The sequence below is a fragment of the Ambystoma mexicanum genome, chromosome 3p, assembly GCF_040938575.1.
Source record: "Ambystoma mexicanum isolate Mex_15411 chromosome 3p, UKY_AmexF1_1, whole genome shotgun sequence".
Classification (NCBI taxonomy): Eukaryota; Metazoa; Chordata; class Amphibia; order Caudata; family Ambystomatidae; genus Ambystoma; species Ambystoma mexicanum.
Window position 1 is genome coordinate 58,375,773 of NC_090925.1, and position 11,578 is coordinate 58,387,350.

Sequence of the window (11,578 nt, forward strand, 5' to 3'; positions counted from 1 at the left end):
AACTCACCTGTGTGGAACACCTCCATGGGCTCATGGCCTACACGGCTACCCTATTGTGGGAGAATCACTGCTGTCGCTCTCCTCACCCTCTGCAGCTGCATCAGGAGGTGGTGGCACTATGGGAGGCAGCCCACACAAAGCCCTAGTCTATTCCTCCATGGCAGCAAGCATGCGGGTGTGGTAGGTCTCGATCTGGAGGATAATTGTGCGGAGGTCCCCATGCAACAACTCACGGGATGCCCGGACCTCCGCCCTAGTTGCCTGCATCTCAGCTGAGAGCGTACGTGTGAGACGCTCCAGCTGCTGTTCTGTACTTCTGTTTGTTGATGCCTCAAGCTCAACAAGAGTCATCCTGAGGTGAAGGAGTTCCACCCTCAGGGCTTCCCTGTGACCCTGGGACTCTATGGAAATGGCTTCTCGCAGAGTCGCCAGTGCCGCCCGCCTGTCCCTGTCGGACGCCAACATGTCCTCCCTGTGTGACTGGCAGATGGAGTCTGTTGCCTGCTGTAGTCACTCCATCAGCCTTTCGGGGGGGACAATGGAAGTGGCCACCCTATCCATGGCCTGAGCCATCATCTCCGATGATGCTGCCTGTTGGGTTGCCATACCGTATATGGATTGCTCCCATGCGGTATTGCCAGGTGGCGGACGGCCACCACGTCGGCGGGCACCACACCTGTCTGGGGCTAGGGCGAACTGTGCCTTGCTGTGCCGGCACTGCCTGAGGCTACAGGACTGCATTCCCCCTCTGATCTGCTGGCCCAGGAACATAAAAGAAAACGAATGGAAACAGGCATTAGCACTGTGGCACACAATTAGGGCTGAGAGGCTACAGAAACAGTACTTTATTGACACATGTCCCACATGACTAAAACCCTCCCATGCATGCACCGTCACTGCGTGTGAAGGGTAGGCAGATGGCACACATTGATGACACCAAGATGGAAGATGAACACATTTGCTGCATGCTGCCTAGCAGTGGCATCACACATTGGCCAGTGATTGGCAGGTCAAATACACATGCCATCACACAGATGGCATGTACCCTAGCCATAAAGTGAAGAGGGAGAGGAGGGCACCAATTGTTCATTCAGTCCAGTTTGCTCATGAAATTGATTTTTTCATTGAAATGGTTCAAATGTTTAACGTGGAGCTGCCAGTCCAAAATGGTCCTATAGCACAGGGACATGTCTAAACAAATCATGTCCAGGAAACAAAGCCAGTCCACTGTACCATAGCCATGTCAGACATGTGACAATAGTACTGAGAAATCCTGAGTAAAAGTGGTGGTATGCAAACAATCTGCCTGAATAAACAGAGGAAAATAAGCAACAATGTTGTGGCAAGATGACACTTCAAGGACAACTGGCGTGATGTTGGGCTGGATTAAAATGTTGGCAGAAGGGATGCTGCTATACCTAAATGCTGATGCGCAGAATGCATTGGATGAGGCACATGGGTGACCCAAACCACTCAGGCACACACACCCTCACCTGGCACCCAAACCGAAGCCCTCCCACACACACCATGCACATGGATGACACACACATGCATGTGCACTCACCGGACAATGCCTCGTAATCTGCCAGTCCTCCCACGCCTTGGATCTGTTCCTCCGTGACGTAGGTCCCAGCAACTTGCTCATGTGGAGTGAGTTCTAGACCCACCTCCAGTCACTAGAGTTGCGGCATGACTTGAGGCCAGCTTATTCTTTGCCCTGCGCTTCAGGTCATTCCAGCGCTTGCAGCACTCAGTAGCTGTGCGCCTCACGATTCCAAGGGCACTAATGATGTCCGCAATGGTCTGCCAGTGTGCCTGACGTTGTGCAGGTGTGGTCTTGGATCCTGCAACAATCACCATTTCGCGGTCATGTGCGGACACATACTCTACAAGTGCATTCAGTTCGGCCTCATTGAGGCTGGGCTTCCTTGACGGCCCGGACTGTGTAGCCGTGTCTGGGGCATCAGGCTCTACTGGACGAGCACTCTTCCTCTTCCGCTTGGAAGGTGGTGGGGATCCTGAGTGTCCTATGTCGCTCTGGACACTAGGGGCAGGAGCCCCGGTGGACTCTGTACTAGGAGTGTGGGATTGCACACTCAGCATGGGAGTTGGTGCAGGCATTAGCTCAAGTGTGATGGTGTCATGGGGAATGTCAGCATGATGGACTTGGACCGACACTGTCCTGGCTGGGTGTGTGAGAGGTGGGGTGGATGGAGCCGCAGCTGCTCCTGCAGCCTCCCCAGACTGCCTACGCGGGGCAGCAGATGACCTAGCTGCCCCTGATCCACGTGGCCTGGTGACCTGCTGACCTGGAAGTCAGCCATGGAGTCACCCTGTGCCAGGTCTGGTTCCACAGTGGGCTGGTCCAACAAGGGCTGAGCATGGATGGTGTCAGCCACATTAACCTCAACCGGGGGGGGGCATGGATGTCCATGACTGCTCCTCCACACATGGGGGGCTAGGGGCACCCTGCAAGTCACGGCCACGTCCCCTACCGGATCCACCAGGGCCACCACTTGGGGCTCGGCCACCTTTGCCACCCTTAGGGCTTGTTCGCCTCCCAGCCATGGCACTGATATTATTGTGCGTATGGGAGTCGATGTGAACTATTGTCCTGGGCAATTGGGGGTCAAAGGGGTTGGGTACCAGATGGTAATCATACCCTAGTGCTCTAGCAAGGCTGTATGTCACCCCTGGGGAAAGATGACGGGTCACGCAATGCACAGGCACCCCAAAAAAGGGAAGTGAGGTGCACTCAACCCCTCCTAGACCATGTGTGTGGAAAAATAAACCTGCACTACGCTGTGGCACCCAGAAACACAAGAATGAACGTATGCGTGTCACACGCAGCCTAGAATGACCTCTGAAGGGGTACGCGACACACGGGGCAAGCACAGATGTTAAATACGTGCGCGACTCACCGTCTGCCAGGAACAAAAGCGTGAAAAATATGCACGTGTGCGCGTTGGCAACACCCCCGCCAAAAGAAGAATTGTACGCTGTCTAAGGAGACAGGACAACAGTAGAAGGGAACGCTGTTTGAGGAAACAGGCCCAGGAAAAAGAGGAAAATAGGAAAAGCTGTCAGAGGTAACAGGGAGTACGAACTTGAAACGCTGTGAAGTAAATCGCGTGTGAACCGACAAGAAGTACAGATTTCACCCACTCGCTCTCCACGAAAAGCACGTACAAGGAAATGGCGTTCTACATGTACCTTTTATACACACGTCACAGACGCGCATACGTGATGAGGCCATTTCCACCAATTACATGCTTTGACACTCGGACGTGTATCTTTTTTTTTACACGCGCCATTCTATACGGCCATGCGCATGACGTCATAGCTGCGCATGGGGGCCTTTGGGCCAATGAAATCGCGTATGCGTGCAGACGCGCTTACGCGCGAAGGGCCTTTCCTCGAATTACACGCAGACGTGCAGGACTTTTCATGTGCCAAATCACTCCGTATCAAGCTGGCCACGCGTAAGCACACGGAAGACCATGCTCCTGCCCAGAAAGTCGATTTACTGCCCCCCAGAGCCCCGAGCACGCTCCCACCTGCCATCTGCTGCTGCCTGACTGCCTGCTGCCCACGTGCCCTGCCATTTGCTGCCTGCACATCAGCCAGGGGTGCTGTTGCTGTGACCACCCTTGCTGGAACCGAAGACTCCCGACTGGGATTCCATCGCTCCACAGTCCAGCCCCAGGACCCAGTTGTCCACCCACTCCTGCCTCTGGGGTTGCAATGTCGGGCACTGCAACATCTGGCACCACTGACAACCCCCGGCCAGAGAGGCAGAGGGGCACCAGCTTCAGTGCCAGGGAAGTTGGTGTCCTGGTGGAGCAAGTCCTGGGGCAGTATGATGCCCTCTACGGAAGTGTGCGAGCCGACAAGGAAGGACGGACTCGGATCTGGACGGACATCGTGACTGCCATCAACGCGGAGGGGGTGGCAGTCCGCGACTTCCAACATGTCAAGAAGCGCTGGTAGGACTTCAGGTCCAGGACCCTGAACAAGGCCCAGCACCTCTTGAAGGCAGCGGATGCTAAGGGGCACCAGGGCCACTTGTCGGAAGATCAGATGAGGGTCCTGGATTGCATATTCCCAGCGCTCCACGTCCAGGTCCTTGAGAGGCAGACCGGTCTGGAGTCAAGCGGTAAGTGTACATGCATCATGATTGTAAGCTGTGTGTGTGGTGATGTGCCAGTAGTGTGCCGGTTGCACATCTGTTTGTATGGGGCCGAGTATGGGTGGGGGTGTACAGGACCATGAGGCTAAAACATGCGAGGGCTGTCATGTGTGAGACATGGATGGTGCTTGTGTGTGTAGGCTTGCATGCCAAATGCAGTAGTGTGGGCACACATGTTTGGATGAATGTGTATGTAAGTAGGCATGTTCGTGATGTCACGCATGTATGTTGTTTTCAGCTACATGTATCAGCACTGTGTACATGTGCATGTGTATGTATTTGACAAGAGTGCAACAGTGATGCAACATGGATGCATGTGACAGAGGGATGTGGAAGCCTGATTGGCAGATGTGACATGGATGCCCATCGGAACACTGCGACAGTTGGCTAAGGTGTACACATGCATGCAAGTGTAGTGGTGTGCGTGCATGTGTAGTGCACTCCCTGTGTTGCATGTGATGTCTGGCTCACCTTTGCCTGCTCATGCTTTTGTATGTGTATGGATGGTGCTGGCAGTTGCGATGTGGCTGTGGTATGGCTCATGTGTGCAAGTTGAAATGACATGTGTGTTGCCAATTGTGATGCCATGTCTGAGGTTTGCCAATGCCACTCATGTGCAACTGTCATGTGTGTATCTGTCCATTGTACAGTGCCCTGATGCCTGTGTTTTATTTCTCCCTGTCTGCAGCGTCAACTGATGAAGAGGGCGGAGAAGGTGCTGTGGAGCACAGCGGCGGGTATCGCACCGCCAGCCGGAGACGCAAGGCCCGGCTCCCCTCCCAGGTTGTGATCTCGTCGGGGAGTGAGGAGTCCGGTGCCGCGTCCCAGGCCGCTGCTGCCGAGGGGAGGTCCAAGAGGCGGAGGTCGGAGTTGGACTCCTCGGCAGCAGAAAGGGCAGCTGGGACCCCACAGGGCCCAACGGGGGAAGATGGCACAGAGTCATCCAGGTTGGTGGGGGGTTTGGTGGAGGAGGAGGCCGTGCAAGCAACAGAGATGGGGTCTGGAGGTGGGGATTCCACTGGTGCTAGTGGTGCAGTGCAGGGCCAGGGACAGGAGGCAGCACAGGTCGGCGCGGAGGTGCCTGTGTGCAATCCTGTCCCTGATCCTGTCACTGCATCATTTTGCACCAGCAGGGAATCCTACGTCCAGACCCGTTTTCAGTCAGGGGATGAGCTCACGACAACTGGCCTTCCTCTGCCTGCGGACGTGGCTATCCGGGTCCGGGTTGAGCATGTCCTGACTGGTGTGGCGTTGCGTTAACGGGCCATGCAAGGTGACCTGCAGTCTTTTCATGAGGAGACTGCACGTCATCTCGAATGGCTCGTTGACCGCGTCGGCCTACTGGGAGGTCACCCAGGCCGGATTCCTCCGTTTGATGGGGCTTGCTCAGACCCCCTCCTCAACTGAACCCCCTATGCGCCAGTCATCCTCCGTACCATCTTCCCACCCATCAGTCACCTGGGTGCCGTGTGGAGCTGTCTCTGACGGTGCGGCCAGGCTGGTGGAGGAGGCATCCCTGCCACAGTCGGGAGTCGGACGTCCAGCAGGGGTGGCCACATCAACGACTGCACCCCAGCCAGTGGAGGATGTGCAGGCAGCAGGAGGCAGTGCACGGGCAGATGCGCAGCAGCAACGTGGTGGGAGCCATGATGGCTCGAGGCCTTCGACATCGGAGGGGCAGGCATCGGCTGGTGGGCAGGAGGACCCAGGACGGGAAGTGTCTTCCGTGTGGCAGCGGTTGGGCCACGCCATAGATGCGGAGCGGCAGCGGGCGGAAGAGGCACGGCTCACGATGGTCAGATCAGAGAACTCCATGCGGAGGGCCCTGAGGCGGGCCGAGTGCCTCGAGGCAATCCGTAGGGAGTTTGGGGTGAACATGTGGATGGCCCTGCGGACCCTCGGGGCCATGGAGGAGGACCGCCTCCGGGACATTGAGCAGGAGTTCGATGATGCCCTGGCCCGGAACATCCCAAAGTGAGCCGTCGGACTAGCCCGCTGTCCTTGTAAATAGTTCTGTAGTTAGTGTTAGGTTTCCTTTGGTTTTGCATTTTTTTTTAACCTTTTGGACAATGGGCCACATTTATGTATATATTTTCTTTTTTTAGGTAGTGTTATTAGATAGGTTTCATTTCTTTGGTTGGGATCATGGACCCTGGATTGTTTATCTGTATATAGTTGACTTTTGGATTTTCATTTCTTTTTATGATTTCCCCATGGAGCAATGGTTTTTGATTTTAATTTTCCATTGGATTTAGTTTTGTGGACTGTGACTTTGGACACCTTTCCTTTGCATTATGATTTGTGGTTTTGCATTATTTCACGTACCTGCTGGGTTTTCTTGTTAAAATGTCCATTATTGTTTGTTTATTTTTGATTCAATTTATGTTGCTTTTAATACATATTTTTTCTTCAGACTTCAATGTGTAGTATCATCTCATTGGTTTCATGCATATCATGATATGGGTTTTGACATTCACTGACACCCATTGGGTGTATGTGAGGGACATGTGTTCATTTCCAAACTTGCAATTGGGGTTCTATCATGTTTTTGCCATTTCTAAGTGGGTGGATGCAATACTCAGGTGGGTGTTTGGCATTTGGAGGCTGACCATAAGGGCCGGGGATCTAGATTGTGGTGACATGTTGGCTGGGGGACATGAGTGGGGGCCTGGTGGAGGGTGCCCCTGCACTGCTGGAGGGTGGGGGTGCAGGGAGACATGAGTTGGACATGAGTGGGGGCCTGGTGGAGGCTGCCCCTGCACTGCTGGGGGGTGGGGGTGCAGGGAGACATGAGTGGGGGCCTGGTGGAGGCTGCCCCTGCCCTGCTGGGGGGTGGGGGTGCAGGGAGATATGAGTGGGGGCCTGGTGGAGGCTGCCCCTGCACTGCTTGGGGGTGGGGGTGGTGGGAGACATGAGTTGGACATGAGTGGGGGCCTGGTGGAGGCTTCCCCAGCACTGCTGGGGCGTGGGGGTGGTGGGAGACATGAGTGGGGGCCTGGTGGAGGCTGCCCCTGCACTGCTGGGGCGTGGGGGTGGTGGGAGACATGAGTTGGACATGAGTGGGGGCCTGATGGAGGGTGCCCCTGGATGCTGGGGGGTGGGGGTGCAGGGGGACATGAGTGGGGGCCTGATGGAGGCTGCCCCTGGATGCTGGGGGGTGAGGGTGCAGGGGGACATGAGTGGGGGCCTGGTGGAGGCTGCCCCTGCACTGCCGGGGGGTGGGGGTGCAGGGGGACATGAGTGGGGGCGTGGTGGAGGCTGCCCCTGCACTGCTGGGGGGTGGGGGTGCAGGGAGACATTAGTTGGACATGAGTGGGGGCCTGGTGGAGGGTGCCCATGGATGCTGGGGGGTGGGGGTGCAGGGGGACATGAGTGGGGCCTGGTGGAGGCTGCCCCTGCACTGCTGGGGGGTGGGGGTGCAGGGAGACATGAGTTGGACATGAGTGGGGGCCTGGTGGAGGGTGCCCCTGGATGCTGGGGGGTGGGAGTGGGGGAGACATGAGTGGGGGCCTGGTGGAGGCTGCCCCAGCACTGCTGGGGGGTGGGGGTGATGGTAGACATGAGTGGGGGCCTGGCAGAGGGTTCCCCTGGATGCTGGGGGGTGGGGGTGGTGGGAAACATGAGTGGGGGCCTCATGGAGGCTGCTCCTGCACTGCTGGGGGGTGCAGGGGGACATGTGTGGGGGCATGGTGGAGGCTGCCCCTGCACTGCTGGGGGTTGGGGGTGCAGGGGGACATATGTGGGGGCCTGGTGGAGGGTGCCCCTGGATGCTGGGGGGTGGGGGTGCAGGGGGACATGAGTGGGGGCCTGGTGGAGGCTGCTCCTGCACTGCTGGGGGGTGGGGGTGATGGTAGACATGAGTGGGTGCCTGGTGGAGGGTGTCCCTGGATGCTGGGGGGTGGGGGTGGGAGAGAAATGAGTGGGGGCCTGGTGAAGGCTGCCCCTGCACTGCTGGGGGGTGGGGGTGATGGTAGACATGTGTGGGGGCCTGGCAGAGACTGCCCCTGGATGCTGGGGGGTGGGGGTGGTGGGAAACATGAGTGGGGGCCTCGTGGAGGCTGCTCCTGCACTGCTGGGGGGTGGGAGTGCAGGGGGACATGTGTGGAGGCCTGGTGGAGGCTGCCCCTGCACTCCTGGGGGTTGGGGGTGCAGGGGGACATGTGTGGGGGCCTGGTGGAGGGTGCCCCTGGATGCTGGGGGGTGGGGGTGGTGGTAGACATGAGTGGGGGCCTGGTGGAGGCTGCCCCTGCACTGCTGGGGGGTGGGGTGGTGGGAGACATGTGTGGGGGCCTGGTGGAGGGTGCCCCTGGATGCTGGGGGGTGGGGGTGCAGGGGGACATGAGTGGGGGCCTGGTGGAGGCTGCCCCTGCACTGCTGGGGGGTGGGGGTGATGGTAGACATGAGTGGGGGCCTGGTGGAGGCTGCCCCTGCACTGCTGGTGGTTGGGGGTGCAGAGAGACATGAGTGGGAGCCTGGTGGAGGCTGCCCCTGCACTGCTGGGGGGTGGGGGTGGTGGGAGACATGAGTGGGGGCCTGGTGGAGGGTGCCCCTGGTGGCTGGGGGAGCAGGGGGACATGCGTTGGTGGGCAGTAGTGAAAGGTGACATGTGGGTTGGCTGGGGGGCATGGCCATGGTGGATGTGGTGCCTGCGTGACATGTGCAGGGTAGGCCCTTGTGGTGTGGGCCACCTGCAGGGGCCGTGGAGGGTGTAGAGGGAACACCTGGGAGGACCCACACGTGCAATTCATGTGTGGTGCTCCCCGCGCACCCCTGGAATACACGGACCCTGATGGAATCGCGTGTGATACTTCCCGCGCACCCCTGGAATACACGTACCCTGCTGCTTTTGCGTGTGATACTTCCCGCGCACCCCTGGAATACACGTACCCTGATGGAATCGCGTGTGATACTTCCCGCGCACCCCTGAAATACACGTACCATGCTGCTTTTGCCTGTGATACTTCCTGCGCACCCCTGAAATACACGTACCCTGCTGCTTTTGCGTGTGATACTTCCCGCGCACCCCTGGAATACACGTACCCTGCTGTTTTTGCGTGTGATACTTCCCGTGCACCCCTGGAATACACATGCCCTGATGGAATCGCGTGTGTCACTTCCCACACACCCCTGATGTACACGTACCCAGGACCATCGCGTGTGGAACTTCCCGCGAACCACTGAAATACATGTTCCCCGCTTGGCGTTTGCTGTTTGGCAGCCCTGTGAACTGGTCCAGGGTTAGCGCAGCCCTTTGCGATGATTTGGGGATTTTGAAGGCTTTTCCTTGCGCGACGGCGTTCTTGGGAGCGTAACTGGTGCTGCTGCAGGGTTGCTGCGCCACTCTGTGCCACGGCTGGTTTCGGAGGCTAAAATCCATGAATACGCTGTGCGATGAAAAGGATTTTTTCGCACAGGGCTGGCGCAGTGTATCGCACGGGGACACTGTGCGCCAGCCGCGTGCGCCATTTTTGTGCGAATTTCTATGAATTACCCTGTCAATATATACAGTCTCTAGGACCCAAGGTAAAGCAGGGTGCATAGGAATTCCTTAGTCGCCTTTGGTGGATCGAAAGCATTCGGCTGGACTTTTATACTTTTTTTCTGTTGTTCGAGTTATGGTTCAAAGGAGGCAATCTCGCTGGGATGGAATTCAAGCACTGCCGAGAGGTTCAAGGAGATGACAGGAGGGCCCAACAACATTCAAGTGCAGCAGGCAGTGGTTTGAGATGGCTCAGTTTGAAGCTCTTGATAGGCATCTGAAAATTAAACAAAGCATGACATTTTATTGAAAACTGTTGATGGGTTGAGTCACCCAGAAGCGTCTCAGAAATTGAAGGATGGCTTCAAATAGGCATCTCAATTGTGACTTGGAGTATCTCGATGAGTCAAAGCATGGACATGGCTGGTTAAATATCAGCATCTCAAGGTCACTTCATCAAAAGCTCAACAAGCTTGCTTGAAAGTGTCTTGTATCCAGTTGATGTAATGATCACCAACAGCAATGCCAGGGCTAATTCCTTTGGACTTCAAAAGATGCGGGGGATGAGGGGTGGGCTCAGTTCAGGAAAGCTACAACTGCTTCAGCCTCTTCAGGTCTTTCCAATGCAGTGAAGTATATGAAGTCACCTACATGAACACTGTACCCTCATGGAAGTGAGTTCCTGGTCCAGGGGTCCTTATTTGCAGTCAGGCTTCATAGTGCTTTCACCTGTAGTCACTTTACTCCTCAGAGATCATTGAAGGAAGACGCTTTCCATCCTCTGATGAAGGCCTTGCTCATCTGGAAGGGGTCTTTCAACTGTTCACAGATCCAACAAGAATCAATTGAATAGTGGGCTAAGGGGTCATATAGAATAGAAGGAAGACAGAGGATTGGTGGATTTTCTTTCCACTGCAAGAATCCAATAGGAACTAGTTTTCAAGGACTTGTCCACACCCGTATGGTGCAGTTCTCAGATGCCTCAGTCCACAGGAATTCACTTTGGGGCTGAGAACAGCATGATGGGTAATATTCAGCATAGTGGAACCAAGCTTTCCTTGATCATCTCTTCTTCGCTACCTTATTTCTTCCCACGCCCAACCTCCTGGAGACCACAGGGCCTCTGTCACTGGTTACCTTCCCTTGAATCATATGTGCATTGGTCAATACAATGGTCAGATAGCACTGCAAGTAGAACGCTCGCTTTGATGTCTGTATTGAGCCTACTGATGCAGGTTCGAATCCCGGCAAGGCCAAACTCAGCCTTTCATCCTTCCAAGGCCGATAAATTAGCACCACGAAAAGTGGGTAAGCATCGCTCAGATGCCTGAGGGTATATATAAATGCAAATTATTATTATTATGAATGCTTACAAAACAGCCAGCCCAACTGTTGGTTTGTGAGTCTTACTTGATGCAGAACAAAGGAGCCACTTGCTTGCTACTCAGAAGAGGGAGAGGGCATACCCAGCAAGAAATGTTATCTGATCAGCCAATGGTTTATAGCCAAGGGTTGGTAACAAAAAACAGTAAAATCAGTTAACCAAGGGTCGGTAACAGAAAACATTGATACCAGAAATCACCAATACATCATTAATTTCCACAACAAAATATTCTTCTTTGGTAGGATATTGTTTGAGATTTTGTTCCATCAAGTTTGTAGGATAATAGAACACTGCAAGCAGATGCAAGAGGGCCATGGACATTCCAATGGCAGTTAACAATGCGCTTTATATATTAAAAGTAAATCCCTATTGCTGTCAATTGAATTTATGCATTAAGAGGCTTTATTAATTGATAATAAACACTTTCCAACACTTTATTTAACATTATTAATTTAGTAGGGATACCATGGAAGGAACCAATCGACAACTGTACATTATAAGTCACTTTCCTAAAGCCAGTAGGTGT